The 19,565-nt window shown below is 39.4% G+C and overlaps 1 protein-coding gene across 2 annotated transcripts in view; it reads right to left on the bottom strand.

The window, feature by feature from the left end:
- DLGAP1 (DLG associated protein 1) overlaps window positions 1–19,565 on the bottom strand; it is a 605,986-nt gene that overhangs the window by 374,251 nt on the left and 212,170 nt on the right. For both annotated transcript variants that reach the window (XM_007063887.4, XM_043538800.1), the window contains one exon: window positions 10,732–10,841. The gene's annotated coding sequence lies outside the window, so the exon portion shown is untranslated. The remainder of the gene's footprint in view (window positions 1–10,731; window positions 10,842–19,565) is intronic.

The following is a 19,565-nucleotide window of genomic DNA, read 5'->3' on the forward strand; positions in this document are numbered from 1 at the left end:
GTGTTTCTAGCATGGTCCCCCAAGGATTGGTTCTGGGTCCTATGCTATTCAATATTTTTATCAATGACTTGGAAGAGAACAAAGTCATCACTGGTAAGTATACAGATTGAGGGAGTGGTAAATAAAGAGGACAAGTCACTAGTGCAGAGCAAGTTACATCGCTTGATAAACTGGGCACAAGCAAACAATTTGTGTTTTAATACATTTAAATGTAAATGTTTACATCTAGGAACAAAGAACGTAGGCCATACCTGAACAATGGAGGAATCTATCCTGGGAAGCAGTGACTCTGGAAAAGATTTGGTACCAGCTGAACATGAGTTTCCAATGGGATTAGCATTCTTGGCCACAGCATGTAATCTTGGGATGCATGAAAAAGTGAATCTCTAGTAGGCATAGAGAGGTTGTTTTACCTCTCTATTTGGCATTGATGTGGAATACTGTGTCCAGTTCTGGTCTCCATACATCGAGATGATGTTGATAAACTGGAAAGTGTTCAAAGAAGAGCCACAAGAATCATTAAAGGATTAGAAAACATACCTTATATCTATTTAGCTTAACGAAGAAGGTTTGGGGATGACCGGATCACAGTCTATGGTTATCCACATGAGGAAACAAATATTTAATAATGGCCTCTTCAATCTAGCAGAGAAAGGTATAACACGATTCAATGGCTGGAAGTTGAATCTAGACATATTCAGACTGGAAATAAGGAATAATTTTGTAACAGTGAGGGTAATTAACCACTGGAACAATTTAACAAGAGTTGCAGTGGATTCTCCATCACTGACAATTTTAAAAATCATGACTGGCTGTTTTTCTAAAAGATCTGCTCTAGGAATTATTTGGGGAAAGATCTGTGGCCTGTGTTATACAGAAGGTCAAACTAGAAGATCACAGTAGTCCCTTCTGGCCTTGGAATCTCTGAAAATGCTAGCCCTAATCTTGATTGAAAGCCTTCAAGGGATAGAGAATCCATCACATCCCCTAATAAATTGGTTCCCATGGTTATTTACCATAACTTAAAAATGTACACCTTATTTCTCATTTGAATTTTGTAGATACTACTTCTAGCCATTGGATCTTGTTGTGCCTTTGTCTGCTACATTCAAAACACTCTACAATATTCGTTGTCTTTTCCCTGTGAGGTTACCTGTGATGAAGCCACTTAACTCGCAATTTAATAAATGAATAGATTTAGCTCCTTTAGTCTCTCAATACAAGATGTACTTTCCAATCCCCAATCATTCTTGTAGCTCTTTTTTAAACCCTCTCCTGTTTTTAAACATCCTTTTTTAAAGCAATGACACCAAAACTGGACACAATAGTCCAGTAGTGGTATTACCAATGCTGGACACAGAAGTAATATTCACATGTCCAATGATCACACTGGACCTATTGGACCAAGCTAAAGCATCAGTCTAGGAGATCATATTCAGCTGGTGATTCAGCCTGACCCCTACAATATTTTGAGAGTTACTTTTACAGGAAAGAATTTTCCCCATCTTGTAAAATGGCCTTCATTTTTTAAAAATTCCTAAACGTATAATCCTGTAACTGGCTGTATGACTCTGACAGTATCCACTTTACGAAGTCATCCAAATAGTTCTGTTTAAACAACCCAACCTCATCAGTATTTACCACTAACAATCTTTGTGTCACATCCAAAATTTTATCACAGTTACTTTATAGTTTCTTCCAGTTCACTGGAATTTCCACAGTTTCCCAAGATTTATTAAAATCTAACATCAATGTTCCTGAAAGTTTCTTGGCTCATTCTTTTGAAAACTTTTGGGTGCAAATTATTCTAACTGCTAAATTTAAAATATTTACATGTTTTCTCCCTCTTTAAAACATATAAAGGACGAAGATATTAAGAAGAAATTTCCACTCCCCTGAAGCTTCAATAAAGGCCTCAGACAAATTCTTGCTTAATATGTGATCTGAGAAGAAAACATGATTGCTGCAAGTTTTATAATTACAGAAGACAAAATATATTTTGCTGCACACCACTTTAAGTCAAGTCCTTTTCCTTGACTTTTTTTTCCTTTGGATCTTAGAAACACACCAAGTGGCCAAGTGACTTGTGATTCTGAATACCCTCTTAAGGGCCTTGTTTTTAATTAAATAATGAACACCCATCCTTTTCAATTAGGCTCCTTTAAAGTGTCTCCATTTGGACATCCAAAATAGAGGTACTCAGGCCTTGTCTACACTACAGGGGAAATTCGATCTTAACTACGTAATTTGAGTTACATGAATAGCGTAACTCAAATCAACATAGCTTAGATCTACTTACCACGGGGTCCACACTACGCGATGTCGACAGGAGATGGTCTTCCGTCGACTCCCCCTACTCTTCTTGATCTGGTGGAGTACAGGAGTCGACGTGAGAGCAATCTGCGGTCAATTTAGTGGGTCTTCACTACACTCACTCAATCGAAAGTCGATGCATCGATCGCCGCTCGTCGATCCCCCAGTAAGTGTAGACAAGCCCCCACCAGAATCCATTTTTGAAAACCTTGGCCACAATATGTAGAAGAAAGTAATAACAAATTGAAGGAGATAGGAATGAAATTAAAAGATAATTTGAGTTGATGTAATGGTATCCCAGAGATAGAACAACCTTGCAGATATAGATTAAGAGAACAAACAGATGGGAGAGAGAAAGGTATGGTGGCCTTTTTTTTAATAAATCCACAAATGACCAAATTAGCACCTCCATGCCAACATAACTTTATATTACCTAACACCTTTGAAGTACGTTTCCGTTTATACTAGGCCTGACATCTGCTCTTCAGTAATGGCACAGATTTCTCTTTTCATTATTTATACAGCAGTTTGGATACTTGTTAAGACTGAATTAAAGAGGTCTACTTGAATCAAATATACGCTGGAGTTAATGCTTTCATCATCATTACTACTACTACTAATAATCTTATTCCAACAGAATACAGCATAACCTGTGTTCCCATCCATGTGAGATTACTCACCTGAGTAGTCTCACTTTACCTCTGTGTCCATTTCCTTTCCCAGTGTTACGGTGCCAGAGTGAGCTGTACCTTTGACTCCTCAGTCTCTCTGTGGGCACCCCTTGCTAGGTAAGGTAATGTTTAGATAAGTCCCACTTGTCTCCCGCTGCTACAACATTGGAGCTGAGCAAGGCAGCGTCTACCCCCGCAGCAGCTGCCTCTGTCTGTCTGACCATCAGTCAGCATCTATCCCTCTGAGTTCACCAGCTGACTTTTTAATTCATTTCAAAGTTCCATTGTCCTAGGACCCTTGAACCTAGCTGATTTGGTTTACGCATCTCAATGGAGGGGTCGGAGGTAGATTTCCAGCCATGGATTCACTATATTGCCCATTACTACTACTAACTCAATTGCCAATGCTTATTTGCCTACCTGCAGAGAACCAACTGCCCAGGACTGTTTACACTCTTTGTACCCGTATAGAACACATCTGATGTTAATCAAAAAGACAGAGGTACACATATTTATTACAAAAATAATATAGATATCTCCCACTTTCTTCACACTCAGTCTTGTCTATTTAAATTGAAAGCTCTTCAGGTCATGGACTGTGTTTGCACAATGCCTAGCACAGTAGATTCACAGAACTAAGTTGGGGGTCTCTTGGCACTACTTACACAAAACATTCACATACATACACATCTACCTAGAATTTATTTACATACTTTTCAAATAAAGTAAGGGGAAAACAGACAGATACATACATTTAACGATCAAGCCATCCGTTTAAGAACAAATATCCATATTCACTTAGGTAGTCCTGTCATTTTCCTGAGGAAACTTAAGTAGGATTTTGAACAAGAGGCATGAGTTTGGTAGGGGGGTTACTTTAACTTAGGCTCTCCAACTATCATCTCACCCTCCATCAAAGGAATCTTCATTTAAGAGTGTCAAATTGGTGCATTGCATAGGAATCTTCTAGGACTCCTCACTGCTTCTGGACACAGAGTGACAGCTGTAAAAAGTGGTCTCCTCTTCCAACTATGACTAGCCAGAAGACTGCAGCACTTCTTATCCTACAGAGTTGGTGACAGGGATTCATGCCTTCAGAAAGACCCTTAATCACCTTTTGAATATCCTCAGTCTTATTAGGTCTCGTCCTTTATATTGTTTGTGTGTCTGGGCATTTTTGCTTGAAAGATTTATTCCCTGATCTTTCTTTTGAGGCTGTATTTTCACATGTGTAGAACTGAGAATAGAATTTTTGAAACAATTCAAGTGCTACTTTTATTTCAAATTCCCTGTTTCTTCTCATGGTCAAAATATTTGTCTTTTCCCTCCCCTGCATTCTAAGCTTGTATGCTAGGAACTCATGGGATTTGTTTCTCTGTTCATAGAAATGTTGCTCAAGCCATAATAAAATCTACTATTTTTTCTAAAAAAGTATCATGTTCAGTTAGCCCCTGAGAGCTCTGAGCTTTTTCAAGATTTCTTTAAAACATATTTCTTTCCATTGTTGTTCCACTATCTTTATTTCATCTAGACATCTACACTTCTTCTGTGAATTAAAGCTGAGGCTCTACTTATGAGTTTGCCCCTCATTATAGCATAAGCTACAACCTCCACCTTAGCCATCATTAGTCAAATAACCTAGGTTTCCTTTTCTATGCCATCTAAAGACCTCACATCTTTCAACTGGTGATTAATTGTCCTCTAGGTCTTTTGCCCTTTTTCCACGGGCCCAATTGATTAGAAAGACTAAGACTGTAGCATGATCAAATTATATCAGATGTCCAATATTGGCTCTAACAGCGAGAGGGAGAAATTACAGTGATACCCATCCTCACACAGAGAAATTGGGGGTCAGAATGACTCAGCTCCCTCCACATACCTAATAGTCAATTTCCCACAAACCTTCATAAACACTTTCTTCTCTTCTGCCATGAGGCCTTTCCTGTTTCAAATTTATTTATATTCCCCTCTAATTATATTTGCTTATGCAAAAGTGGCAAAAATAGGGTGAATTAATTGTTTAAGTCCCATTTTTCAAACATAAAGGAAGCATATCACTTCTTTCCTCATTAGTGAGTTAAAAGATCTCTCTCCTTGCTTTTCACTACACGACGTCTCAAGTTGTAGTGCTTTTCACAAGTGTCACAGATTCACAGGGTCTGGTCTATGCCATGGCCTGTCACAAGTCTTCTAAGAGTATCCCTTTGGTGAACTTGAGCCCAAGGATCCACACAGCTCCACAGGGCAGGTGGCCCGCAGCCTCCACAGCTCTGAAACTGGGTCTTTGGGTGCCAACAATCCTTGTCTCTCTCCGCGACTTCCTGCAGCAAGTCTAGCCAAGCCAGACTCCTGCAGGAGACTTGTTCCTACACTACCAGGGTGTAATGCTCTGAGGAAGTATCTGCAGTGACACCACACAGCCTTTTAAAAACAAGGTAACCACTTATTAGTCATCTGGGACACAGAATAGTGAAGTCAGTAGGTTGGCATGAGAGAAGCAGGCTTATGATATTGTTTCTGGTGGTGGAAGCCTGGGTTCTGCCATGCCTTGCTCCCCTTGTGTCTTCCAGTTCAAGAGAGTTCCTTCTGTGACTGTGTACCCTGCTCTTAACCCAGACATCTGACACCTTCCCCCTTTGTTCTCCAGCTCAGGGCCTTTGCTCTGAACCCCTGCAGAGGTGTATGTGGAGGGAATCCTTTTCCACTTGGCTGTTGGTCCTTAGGTGTAAATGTCCCAGCCATTGGAGTTTCCATTGTCTTTTCCAGATCCTCCATTCACATGTGTAGGCTCTAGTAACTTAATTATTCTAGTGTCCACCAGGTGGCTATGTGAGTCAAACACCTGGTCCCTTCCCTTTACTCTCAGTGCATAGCAGTACAAAGCACAGAAGGAAACTGAAGCGCATATATGAATCATAAAAATGTTACCAAAATTCCCACATTCATCACATCAAGATATTTGTTACCTCCCTCCATTTTGTTTTGGCCCAGGAAACGAACTCCTATCGAAAGCAGCCATACACTAGTAGGCTTTTATAAGCCTTTGAAAAATGTGAGCCTTTTTACAAATGACTAATTCGTGATGGGATCATATTAATTCAGTCATGACCCTCTGTCACTTCACAAGTTGATTTAAGCCCTGTGCATTGGATTATTACTTATTGTTTTCATTACCATAGCACCTCAGAGCCCCAGTCAGAGACCAAGATCACATTGTGTGTTGTGCAATTAATTAATGGCATCCCCATAACGTTTTGGTTACATTAATGCTATTTTAATGAGAATTATTATGCTCTGTAAGAGTTCTATGTGTTACTTCCTTACATTATCTTTCAATTCCTTCTCTAACAATTTGATACACTATTTTTATTGTAAAAAGAAAAGGAGTACTTGTGGCATCTTAGCGACTCACAAATTTATTTGAGCATAAGCTTTCATGAGCTATAGCTCACTTCATCGGATGCATTCAGTGGAAAATACAGTGGGGAGATTTATATACATAGAGAACACGAAACAATAGGTGTTACATACACACTGTAACAAGAGTGATCACTTAAGGTGAGCTATTATCAGCAGGAGAGCTGGGGGGGGGGGAACCTTTTGCAGTGATAATCAAGGTGGGCCATTTCCAGCAGCTGACAAGAATGTCTGAGGAACAGTGGGGGGTAGGGCGGGGGGCATAAACATGCGGAAATAGTTTTACTTTGTGAAATGACTCATCCACTCCCCGTCTTTATTCAAGCCTAAGTTATCTTGTATCTGCTGGTAATAGCTCACCTTACCTGATCACTCTCGTTACAGTGTGTATGGTAACACCCATTGTTTCATGTTCTCTATGTATATAAATCTCCCCACTGTATTTTCCACTGAATGCGTCCGATGAAGTGAGCTGTCACTCACAAAAGCTTATGCTCAAATAAATTTGTGAGTCTCTAAGGTGCTACAAGTACTCCTTTTCTTTTTGCGGATACAGACTAACACAGCTGCTACTCTGAAACCTATTTTTATTGTGAATGTGTCTGTTGCTTGCACAGGTGCCGACTTTCCAAAGTGCCTGGGGGCTCTCGACCCCCGGAATTGCCCCAGGCCCCACCCACCCCTTCCCCGAAGGTCCCATCCCCACCCAGCCCCTTCCCGCCTTGCCTCTTCAACCCACATTCCACCTCCTCCCCAGAGTGTGCCACATCCTCGCTCCTCCCCCCCAGAGCCTCCTGAACCCCACAAAACAGCAGGGAGGGGTAGGCGCTGATTGGCAGGACCGGCCAGCAGGCAGGAGGCACTGGGGGGGAAGTTCTGATAGGGGGGCTGCCAGTGGGTGCTCAGCACCCACGATTTCTTCTAAGTGGGTGCTCCAGCCCTGGAGCACCTATGGAGTCGGTGCCTATGGCACCTGTCCTCTCTTTCAGCTCCATCCCCAGCTCCCCAAATATTCTGCCATATTGACAGGCCTCCTCTGTGGCATTCTATACCATGAGTTTCTAATGAAGTAGTCTCTTGTCCACACTCCAAGAGGCCTTGCTTGTGCTTCTAGTGCGTAGGCAGAGGGCTATGATATTAAAGAGGGAAATGCTCATCTGCACATATAGGTCCCTTTACACCTAGCCCATGATAGAGCTTCTAAAGCAAACAATATTACTAATTCCAAAGGCTAACCTCTTAATCAATCATTAAAGAGGAAACTTATTCCACTCAATTATCACCAATAATAGAACTGAGATGCCCAGTGGAAAAGGATGCCCCTGGGTCTTCCAGCCTGTCTTTATTCCAGTCTCCATTGTGACCATCCCCAGCACCTCACCTCAGTCCTTACCCTCAGCTCCATCTCACATACCCTCCCCTCCCCCCCCTGTTTTCTCATCACAGTTCTGCCCCCAGCTCTACGTCCTAGTCGTCTCCCATCCCTTCACGCCACTCCCTCCCCTTTAGCTACTCAACCTAGTCACATTCCACCCTTCCCTCCCTCCGACTCCATTCCTGACCGCTTGTCATAATCTTCTCCCTCACCAGTCCCCCAGGGCTGGCTCCTTACCCCTCTGTGTTCCAGCCAGGCTTCCTCCTTTTCCTAGTCAGTGCCAGAAGCAGGAAAACTGATAACATAGGAGACAGTCTCCCTGCTACCCATTAGTATACCTGGTGCCATGACAGTTGTTAGCTGTCACAGGCTGCAACTGCAGGGAAAATCCTGTGAAGCACCTGAGGCCTGGGGTCAGGGATGCTGGAACAATTTGTATAGTGGGGGTTTTGAGAGCCACTGAACCAAACTGCAAACCCTGTATTATGATGGAAACCACTTCAAGCCAGGGGGTGCAGCAGCACCCTCAGCACCCGTAGTTCCAGCACCTATACCTGGAGCTGAAGCATGCACATGTGCACATGCTCAGTACAGTTATGAGAGAACTGGAGCATGCCCAGTGCAGACAGAATCTAGCCACCAAATTCTAATAAGTGTCTACTGAGCATGTGTGAAATGAGATTCAAGAGACTCAAGTTGGCGAAATATGGGTGGACTTTCACAGGAAGAGCAAAAGGCACATCTGTAACACCAACTCATGCCCCCACAAATACCACATTTCAAGTCATTGCTCCAAAAAATGGAGTGCTACAGCTTCTCAATAGAACGGTTGTAAGAATATTTTTTTAAAAACTTGGGCAAAATACATTTTTTTTAGCCTCATTGTGAGAAATGGCTGCAGTTTTGCAAAACAAAACAAAACAAAACGACAAAAACCAAAATAAAAACAAAACAAAAACAAAAAAACCCCACACCTCAAGCAGGCACCCGGAATGGAAAATTTCAGCACAAATGGTTGAAGTCTGATAAAGTTATAAGCAACTGAAAATGGGTCTTATAATCGTCTGAGGCAATGCTATCTATAACATAGGCTTCATTGACTATAATGTGCACACACACAGGAAGAGACTTTTTAGATTTCAATTTGTACTACTATTGATGCCAAAAATATAAGCAATCAATAAATGTATTATTGAATGTATTGCTCTTTTATATAGTACCTTTTACTGGGGAGAGTCAAAGCCGTTTACAAGCATTAACTCTCATCACCCCTTCAAGTAAGTATTATAGCAGTTTTACAGTGGTAAAACAGAGGCATAGAGAGTTGAACTGACAAAAGCCAATGGCACAGCCAAGAAAAGGACAGCGACATCCTGGTTCCAAGTCCTAACCAGCAGTCAATACTTCCTTTAATATACGCACACAGGACAATTAATCAAGGACACGGTCTGGCAGTTTCAGAAATATTGCCAACAGCACTGATACTTTATTTCCAACAAATACACTAAAATGCAATGTATTTGCCATTGCAGACACTATCTTTATTTAAAAGGAACAAATTACCGGTAACTCTTAAAAATACACATTAACATACCTATTGATAAGCAGTTACTTTTGCAATCAACAGAGAGTATATTAAACCTAATAACCAAATAGGGGAAGAAAATCTCTGGTATAAAAATGTTCCAGAGACTACAAAACACTGGGTTTGATAAATCAAGCTCAGCTAACTCAGGGAAATCTAACAGGTGCAATATAAGCATGGTATAGATCTAATTTTGATGTTCTATTGGTCACAGCTACAATATGCTACAAAATTAAATGTCCTTGATTTTTCAGAAGTGCACTAAAAGCAAGTGCTGAGAGTTATTTTACAAAATAACTACAGTTTTATAACAGCATAACTAATGTTCTGAAAGGAAACCTTTCTTTAAAACCCCCACAAAGTTTCCTTCTCCTATTATGTGGCTTGTCAGGCCAGTTGTGTGCTAATGCTAAAGGCCAGATTCTATACCATTTAATTTTCTATTGGCTCCATTAAATTAACATTGGGAAATACAATTTCTCTCTCTTTTTTTTATGTCTAGATAGGATGTATCTAGGTTTGCATAATGAGTAGTATGCTTTCTAAAGTCATTCTTTCATTTCCGCTAAATTACATACTAATTTTTTTTTGCAGGAGTGCAAATGCCTGTGTTTTTAAGGTTGGGATAAAAGTTTTACAAGTAAGAGAAAAAATATGTTGATGTAAATCAAACTGGGCCACATTTCACCATCATACCAATTGCCCTCAATAGGGTAGAGTTGCTAGAGGCTTATTTATCTTCAATATGTGTGTATGAGATCCATAAGGTCCTGTTTTTCTGCAGCTTTCACTGTAAGGAAGCTGTGGAGAGAGCAGTTCTTTCACTCTCAAAACTCCTCTAGGCCATTCCAATGTTCCTTCCAAGATGCTGCAGCCCTTCCCCCATGCTTTTTCTGTGCTCCTTTTCTGTTCTGATCTCCCTCTCCCCCTCCCTGCCCCACTCCTTCAGGCCAAACCAATCCTCTCTCTCATGCTCTCTAATCTGGCTCTACAGTTACAGTACGTGCAGCCCTTTGGGGCTTTACCCAACAGTTACATTTATATATTACATTTTTCTGTTCATGCAAGTCCCATGAAAATAGTTTACTGAGATGGAATAATGTTCACAGAAGACTAACCATGTTAATGCTATTTAAAACCTGCAAGCGTTGATGTCTACAGATACAAGCACCAAGTACAGATACTTTTCCAAATGAAAGATACCAAGTCACCAGACTTATATACATTTTCATTAAGGAGGCAACCAATTTGGGGTCAATATATTTTTAAGGCTGCTTACCCAAAATGTTCAGCGCTATAGAGAAACGTCCGAAAGAACAAATGCAGAGGCAGACTGGAAAAAAAAATCAGACTAAGAAAAAAGGGCTCACCTCCTTTAATCAGTTTTCCATTTTGGTTTGTTTCAAGGCTTAAAGAGGGAGGAGAATTTTGCACAGTCTTTAATGCAGATGTCAGTTGCGATATGTGATGCTTGACTGTTCTGAAATATAATAAAAATGCAATAGGTAAACAACTAGCCTGAAACAAGATAAAATTTAACAACAGTCTCAAAAGCAACTACTTATTCAGCCATTAAAAGTAATCACAGTGATGAGAGATTCTGAAACCAAAGCTACTTGGTGCCACATTCTACATTTTTTTGTGTGCAAGGAAAAAAAAATAGAAAACTGAAGCATTTATAAAGCCACATTCCTGGTACTTACTTGACTTTTTTCCAAACAACATCCAAGCACACTGTTTGTCCCCTTACCAAGCCAATCTATTTATGTATATGTTAGACTTTGATAGTTCTGCCACACTTGACATACTTAATTTTCTTTCCTCTCACCACTTCTTCCACCAAGCTCCCAACCCCCTTCTCCTACAGCCCTTTTCTCACAAGCCAATTGTAAAAGGATGACGGACAAGGTGGAGAAATGATGTCAAAATAACTCAACCAGCAGAAGGTAGCTCAACCTGAGGCACCTCGCCCACCAACATCCAACAAGTAACTGTTGAAATCCTGACAGCAAATCATATACATATTAATTATATATAAAAGGTGTATTTAAAAATTGTTTAAGGTAATTGAAAAATATTTCTTTTCAAGCCAGCCTCTCTCTCTGTATGAAAAGTTCCATTATTTTCAACATTTTAAAATGATATAGATTATCTTTCCCCTCTAGTGAAATCAAAACTGTGTGTTGAGAATAAAGTAAATAAATGTCTTCTCATTGTTAAGCAAGTGAGATGAATCATCTCATCACTCCAAATTTATTATACATCTCATCAAGTACAGGTTTGTTCATTCACATTCTATTGCAGTTTTTCATGTGGACGATACACAATGGTGATTTAGACCAACTTCAAAAACCTTTTTCCTAGGTTCCAGCCTCTGCTAATAGGGCTGATCAAGAAGAGAGTCCTGCCAACCTGTTTATCCACAGAGTAAGCAAACTGAAAGAATGAGAATGAAATGGTATGTTTTAAATTTCTTTTAGTTTTACTAACCTCAGGGGTTACTTGTAACAATATCAGGTAAAACATTTCAGAGCAAAGTCTGTGGGGTGTTTTTAAACTATTTATTTGTTTCGGAAGTTTTAATGGTTTACAAATCCTTGCCCGATAAATATCAGAAACAAAACAGTAATCATTACAATAGTGAGCTTTTGTTTACAGAAACATTACACAGTAATATAATCATCAGAACTCTCTGTTTAACAGTTTGTTACCATATTACAGAGGAAGCATCTTTACACTAACTGTGACAAAGCATTATTTTTTAAACTTGATGGTGTCACAGATTCAGAGATTCCAAGGCCAGAAGGGACCACTGTGATCATCTAGTCTGACCCTTTGCATTACACAGGCCACGGAACTTAGCTGAATTCATTCCTGTTTGTACTAGAGTATATAGTCTAGGAAAACATTCACTATTAAAGTCCCTTGAACAGCACATTATAGCAGGTACAGCTTCTTAACATTACACACAAGATATGGAAGAAGGAATATCTGAGGAGAAAACTGGGAAGGTAGGACAGAGAAGGCCTTGGAGGGGAAGTGTAGGAATGACCATACTCAAGGAGGCTGCAGTTTATGTTAGATTATTGTTTTATGCATGAGTAATAAATCCAAACTTCCAGTAAGGGGTGAGTTTCAACACTGATTCAGGGTCTGCGTACCCTACAGAAGCAAGGATAGAAAGTCATCTCATTAACAGCGCAGTTGACAGCACTTTGTGTACAACATTGTGTGGTCAATTTGTTAGCCAGTTTTACTGTGTTTGTGTGGGTCTTTCATGGGAGAGGAATTTAATAAAAATAAAATAAATAGTGATTCTAAAACCACAACAATTGGCAGGAAGACATATGTGGAGGTGTAGTGCTAGATACCCCTTTTAACTCATATTTTGAAATTTAGTAGATTTCAAATTGAGGGTGTCTCTTTAAGGAAAAGTTTCAGAGTAACAGCCGTGTTAGTCTGTATTCGTAAAAAGAAAAGGAGTACTTGTGGCACCTTAGAGACTAACCAGTTTATTTGAGCATGAGCTTTCGTGAGCTACAGCTCACTTCATCGGATGCATAGCATATCGTGGAAACTGCAGAAGACATTATATACACACAGAGACCATGAAACAAAACTTCTGTGTGTATATAATGTCTTCTGCAGTTTCCACGATATGCTATGCATCCGATGAAGTGAGCTGTAGCTCACGAAAGCTCATGCTCAAATAAACTGGTTAGTCTCTAAGGTGCCACAAGTACTCCTTTTCTTTAAGGAAAAGACATTAATTTAATGACAATACTAACTTTACCATAAATTTTTATATTTCATTACTGGAATGTAATATTGCTGCAAGTCCTTTTTTTAAAATCATAATTTTTTAAAATATCTACCTGTACTATATTCACTTTAAAATTAAATCAAAGATGAAATTCATCCAAAGATATACACCAGAGGCTTTAATTTTCAGATGTGCTGAGTATTTGCACTTTCTGTTGAGTTTAACAATACCTCTGAAAGTAAGCCTCAACGGGACTTTGTTTTGGTTCCATGTTTTTCCGTTGTTTTTCCCTAACCACAACCGTAAGGTTCTGCATTTCCCCAGATCCACAGGATTCCCTTTTAGAGTAACAGCCGTGTTAGTCTGTATTCGCAAAAAGAAAAGGAGTACTTGTGGCACCTTAGAGACTAACCAATTTATTTGAGCATAAGCTTTCGTGAGCTACAGCTCACTGCATCCGATGAAGTGAGCTGTAGCTCACGAAAGCTTATGCTCAAATAAATTGGTTAGTCTCTAAGGTGCCACAAGTACTCCTTTTCTTTTTGAGGATTCCCTTTGGAAGCTGTCAAAGTTGTTCTTTAAGACTCCAAATCAGCAAGGCATTTAAGCAAGTGCCTAATTTTAAGTATGTGAATTGTCCCATTAAAACTCAAGTGCTTAAGTACCTTCCTAAATTGAGGCTTAAAAAGGAATTGCTGCTGGCCAGCAGAACCTTACAGGCTGAATGAGTTACCTCTGCAAACACCACCACCTCCCTAGGATACAAGAAGTTGGAGCCACAAACGGAAGAGATGTCACCCACATGGCTGTGTAAAGCACTGAGTGCTAAACCACTGAAAAAGCCCAATACACAAATTAAATTTTGCTTAGTGTTTTTCATCAGCTATCAGAAGAATTTCCTGAAAAAAATAAATGTATTGTAAATACATGCAACCCACTTTTTAGAGGTGATCTCTAATTTTCTGTGCCTAATTTTTTTGCATGCTCAGCTGTGGGCTGGATTTTCTCCCCCATCATGCACAGGACTTGCAGATACTATTGAAGTCAATAGCCTACATTGGTTTGGGCCTTTAAAATGTTATTTTCAATTCTTCATCCAGTTATTTTTCTACTCACAACATACATTCACTCTCTGCCCTTCTCTCTCACACACTTGCACAACTTTTACCTGAAGATTTTATCAGAGGTCTACCATTACTGTATGGCCAGAATAGATCTCATTGCAGTACTTAAACTGCTGCCACACCAACTCTTCATTCTGTTAGCCAGATGAATTGGAATTCTGATTGAACAGAAGGTAAGCTACACTTGTGATATAATGGTTATAAGACAAAAGTTCCTAAAACTAAAGCCTTTAAAAGTTATTTATGCTCCTTTGAATAATGATTGACTTGCATCCTTAACTGGAACACTAGAGATTTATGGTTTGGTCAATGTCAGATCACAGTGCTTTAGTGAAATAACAGAATTAATACTTCACTGTATATTTATGAATTCTCTTCACTGCAAAAACCTAAACCTGAAACTGCTTCACAGACTGAATGTACCTTTTTTCATAACAGATTCACTCAAAATTCAGCTAATGTAAAAGTCAAAACTTTATCTAACCCCTATATAAAAAGTAGACATCTTACAACAAATGAGTCATTGGCTCAATTTCAGCACAAGGTGGGGACCAAAATCTTTCACACCCTTGACAATTGTTTGATAGCCTATTTACAGAAAGTAGATTATTAAAAACCAGTTCTTAGGTGACAAGTGGCCACTACCTATCACCTCTATCTGTGGCTCCTGTAGTTTTGGTCTGAAGGGAAGCACAAGGAAGATAAATACCCTCACCTCAGCTGTACCTATTATGTGGATTAATAACAGTCTTCAGTTCACAGTGCTCCCATAAGCATTAATATAAGTTTCAGTGAAAAAATCCAGTTCAGAGTTCAGGGCCCTGAACTGAGTTAGACAATTGACTGTGTAGCTTATTTTCTCAGTCTGTTGTCTTCTGCCATTTTGAGTTGACAGGGCATTATATAGAGGTGACATTAACATTTCAATTAGAGACAAGCGCCTTTGTCCACGGTTATTTTGTTGTTTTTCTTAATATAAAATAAAAATAATTCATTGTGAATGTACATGGTTGTTCTTTGTGTTTGGAAAAGCATGACATCAACCACAGCAAAACCAAATATGTAATCAGAGGGGCCTCACACAATTTTAATAAGCCATTAAAGTCATTGCATTGCACACAGCAGATATCCACATATGTTCAGAAAGGCCAGCCATTAAAGTAAATATTTGCTAACCCTTAGGTACCAGATAGGTAAGTCAGATATTTGCTATCTTAAATACAGAGAAAACTGCAGTAACCTCAGATACAAGAACTATTGTGTGGTAACTATTGGCAAATGAGGATTTTTTTTTATCATCATCAACCACCCTACTTTGGCAGTAAGAGAAATAACCTAGACACAAACACACAAAAAGAAACAAACTTCCTCCTACAGCCACAATACATACTGTTTCCTCCCACTCCACTTCATCTGTAAAATTAACCGTATCCCTCTGACAATTAGAAATCATGCTGCATGCTGAGCCACAATAAATTACAAATATAATTAAATAATATGAAAGCCCACGTTTCTACTTAAGCCTTCTACCATTTCAATTCAACTAATTCACGCACAGCAAATATTAATGCAATACTTTATTTTCTACAGCTCAATCACTGACGTATGGTAATAATAATGCACATAGATTTTGCTCTAAGTCAAAACATACTGATTATTTTTCCCATGACAACTGGGGAACCGCATTACCAATACTGAGCTGTAGGTATCTTCTGTCACACTGCAACATTTAGACTCATTGTATTTGCCACCAATTATACACGCACATAAGACTATATTTTAATCTAAACTGAAAAGGAGACACCCTAAAGCTATTTAACAATAAAGGATAAAAAATGAATGCAGATTAAAGTGATCTACAAAGCGTGGTTTTTAATTATGCTATTTTAGGAAGTCAACAGACAATCATTATAGACAATCACTTCTTCCTGTACCTGAAGCAGAAATTATTCACATCTTAAGAAAAAGTACTGATATCAGTGTCTAGCACAAAAATGAAGAGGCATTTTAAATCTCTGAATCACTGAAGACTTCAGCTGTGCGCTCTGCAAGAAATGAGAAGTGTCTAAAATCATGCTGACAGCTCATGTCACTTGCTAACAATTTATTCTAGTGATGATATAGACTGGTATCTGTTTACACAGATAAACTAAATCTGATTTCACTTATTCACTATTAAAATATGTATTTATTACATTATAGCAGCATGTGAATGGCAGACGCTTTATTCTCGCTGTTCCACTTCAACTGTATTATTCTCAATCTGACCTTAACTATTAATTGCTTATGAAACTGAGTGGTTAGTCTACACATAACATAATGGAAAAAAACAAACATAGGTCTTTATCCAGCTATCAGCCTGTAAGTGGAAATTCCCTACAAAATATTCAGTTAAAACCAATGGAAAGTTCTGCATAACAACGGATGATCTCTGCTGATTAGCTGCAGAACTTGGCCCCTACCAGTTCACTCTTTTATGCAATGGAAAGAATCCAGTTTTAAATCTCAATATTTCTAAAACATTTTCAGATGAGATTGCTCCATCCTCAGGTGGCCAATTCATACGAGAATGTTGCACCATTAGATTCTTATTGTTCGTTATTAGGCCTGTCTGAAGGAGTGCCCGAGCTCTAGTTTGGAAAATAACCAAATCAGCCTAACAACAAGAACTGGTCAAAAAAAGAAGGGGGGAGGATTTTTTGGTGAAAAGTTTTCAGAAAAAAATGCGTCGTCCATCAAAAAAATTCAAAACTCAAAACTTTTAAAACCCTAACAGCAACATTTTAGCAACCTTAACAATCTCCTTGAAAAAGTTTACTTGGATACTTGTAGGAGTAGGATTTTATATTTGTATTAGAGGTTATAATGATTGACAGTTATAATAATGTAGTATGTATTAAATGTATTAATGTATGATTTGATCATCCTGCCAGCCACCTTTTTTGAATAGCAGACAGGAATGACCCTCTGGGACTATGGGGTCTTGTTTCCTATATATGCATTACAAATTAGGCCCTTTAGTTAAATATACATTTCTTTGTTTTAAGATTTAGTTAGTAAGAGACAGGATCTTGTATTGTGTCTATGTTAATGAGATTAGAGGAATGTTGAAGGCTTGGGCCACAATGTGAACTGTTTTGATTACAAGATTTAGTAAGGTTTAATTTACAATGCCTTTCTTGCTCAACATAAAAACTGCTGCATACCTTTGAAGGTATGTAAAAGACTGTTTGTGTGAATGAGGAATGCATGCATCAGGAAAAGATAAGGTGTGAAGGCCATTGTTAAAGTCACATGGTCATGGTAGGAGGAGTGAAGAAACTTAACGACACCAGAGAACCATCAACGCGCATCCATAACTGAGGGAGGGAAGACTGACGACCCTGAGATGGAGGCTGGCACCCCTAAAGACAAGATAAATCAAAACCAGGACAGGATGACCCTCTTGGAGGTGTTTTGGAACGTTAACATCAAAAGATGAAACCAATTAAGGAATAATTGGTCACAAACTGACACAGCAAAATTCATAGACTTCAACAGAGAAAAAAGACTATAAGAATAGGGTGCTTGACCATGGGGCTTTGGGTTTGTCTTGCCACCAACTCCAGGAGCATTGGATTGCGACCGACAAAGCCCGGCTCCCCTCTGCAATCAATCTGGCTGGCCACTAGATTGATCCAGACTCTGTACTGGTAACTATAAACATCGAGTGGAGAGAGAGAGAGAGAGAGAGAGAGAGAGAGACTGAAAAGCTTATGCTAACTTGTATTCTCAATAAATGTGGCATGCTTCCTTCTCCCCTATAAAAGATCTTGTGTGCTTCTTATAAGCATAACATACTCACCAAGGTCTCTTCTTCCTATTTATTTGGGAATTATTTCTGCAACTTCATGTAACAGCTGGGGTAAAAGGGTGAGTTTTTTCCCCATAGCTCATGTATGGGAAAGTACATCCAGGAGGAAGAGCCATTAAAAGTGGACATTTATCATCTGCAATATTTGAAAACACTGCAGTATTTCCACTCAAAGTGCAGAATATAGTGCAATAAATATCAATTTTTAATGGCAGAATGCCCTGAATGATATTCCCCATTCTACATAACTGAAATTTAGCTGATGTCCTTTTCTGTGGCTGTCCATGGTACTGATTCTTATTGAACTCCAGGTACTCTGCAGTGGGGTTAGCATTGCCTTAACTATGGGGAGTAAATTCTACTGGAGGATATCAGTCTACTGTCATGGCACTAAAGCTACCCAAATGTTTGTGACTCTTTTGTCCATTGTGGAGTAACTGGCCTCTGAAACACATTATCATTTATATAATTATGCTAAAAATAGTATTATTGGAGACTCTAAAGGTTACAAATGTTAGCCCTGATGCACCACACGAGCAGGTTAGCTTACAATGGTCATATCTGTAGGTATGCAGTAACAAATAATTACAGACTCCGCAAAGCTCCACTTGCTCCATTATCTCCACACTGGGACCATAACAGAGAAGTACTTCAGCCGAATGCAGCTCACCGTAGACACTACCACGCTATACATAAGAACACAGCCATTTTTCCTCACTATGGCTCTTTAAAGACAGAAGGATGTGAGATGGGAAGCCGTAAGTCAGAAACCTCAGATGGGCTCACACAAAAGATTTGAAAAAAAAAATCACCATTAATCTGGAGGGAGGCCATGAGAAGCCTAATGGAGATTACGGAGAAGAGAGGAACTTGTGAGAAACTAAGAAAGGAGAGGTCCTATACAACATTTATATCTTAAATATAACCATCTTAACAGTGTGATGTCATTCTCTCATTATGCTTAACATCACGGGGTGAACATAAGTATTCCTAGCCCTGGTCTACACTAGGACTTTAGGTCGAATTTAGCAGTGTTAAATCAATGTAAACCTGCACCCGTCCACACGATGAAGCCCTTTATTTCGACTTAAAGGGCTCTTAAAATCGATTTCCTTACTCCACCCCGACAAGTGGATTAGCGCTTAAATCGGCCTTGCCGGGTCAAATTTGGGGTACTGTGGACACAATTCGACGGTATTGGCCTCCGGGAGCTATCCCAGAGTGCTCCATTGTGACTGCTCTGGACAGCACTCTCAACTCAGATGCACTGGCCAGGTAGACAGGAAAAGAACTGCGAACTTTTGAATCTCATTTCCTGTTTGGCCAGCGTGGCAAGCTGCAGGTGACCATGCAGAGCTCATCAGCAGAGGTGACCAGGATGGAGTCCCAGAATCGCAAAAGAGCTCCAGCATGGACTGAACGGGAGGTACGGGATCTGATCGCTGTATGGGGAGAGGAATCCGT

This window comes from Chelonia mydas, chromosome 2 (assembly GCF_015237465.2).
Source record: "Chelonia mydas isolate rCheMyd1 chromosome 2, rCheMyd1.pri.v2, whole genome shotgun sequence".
Lineage (NCBI taxonomy): Eukaryota > Metazoa > Chordata > Testudines > Cheloniidae > Chelonia > Chelonia mydas.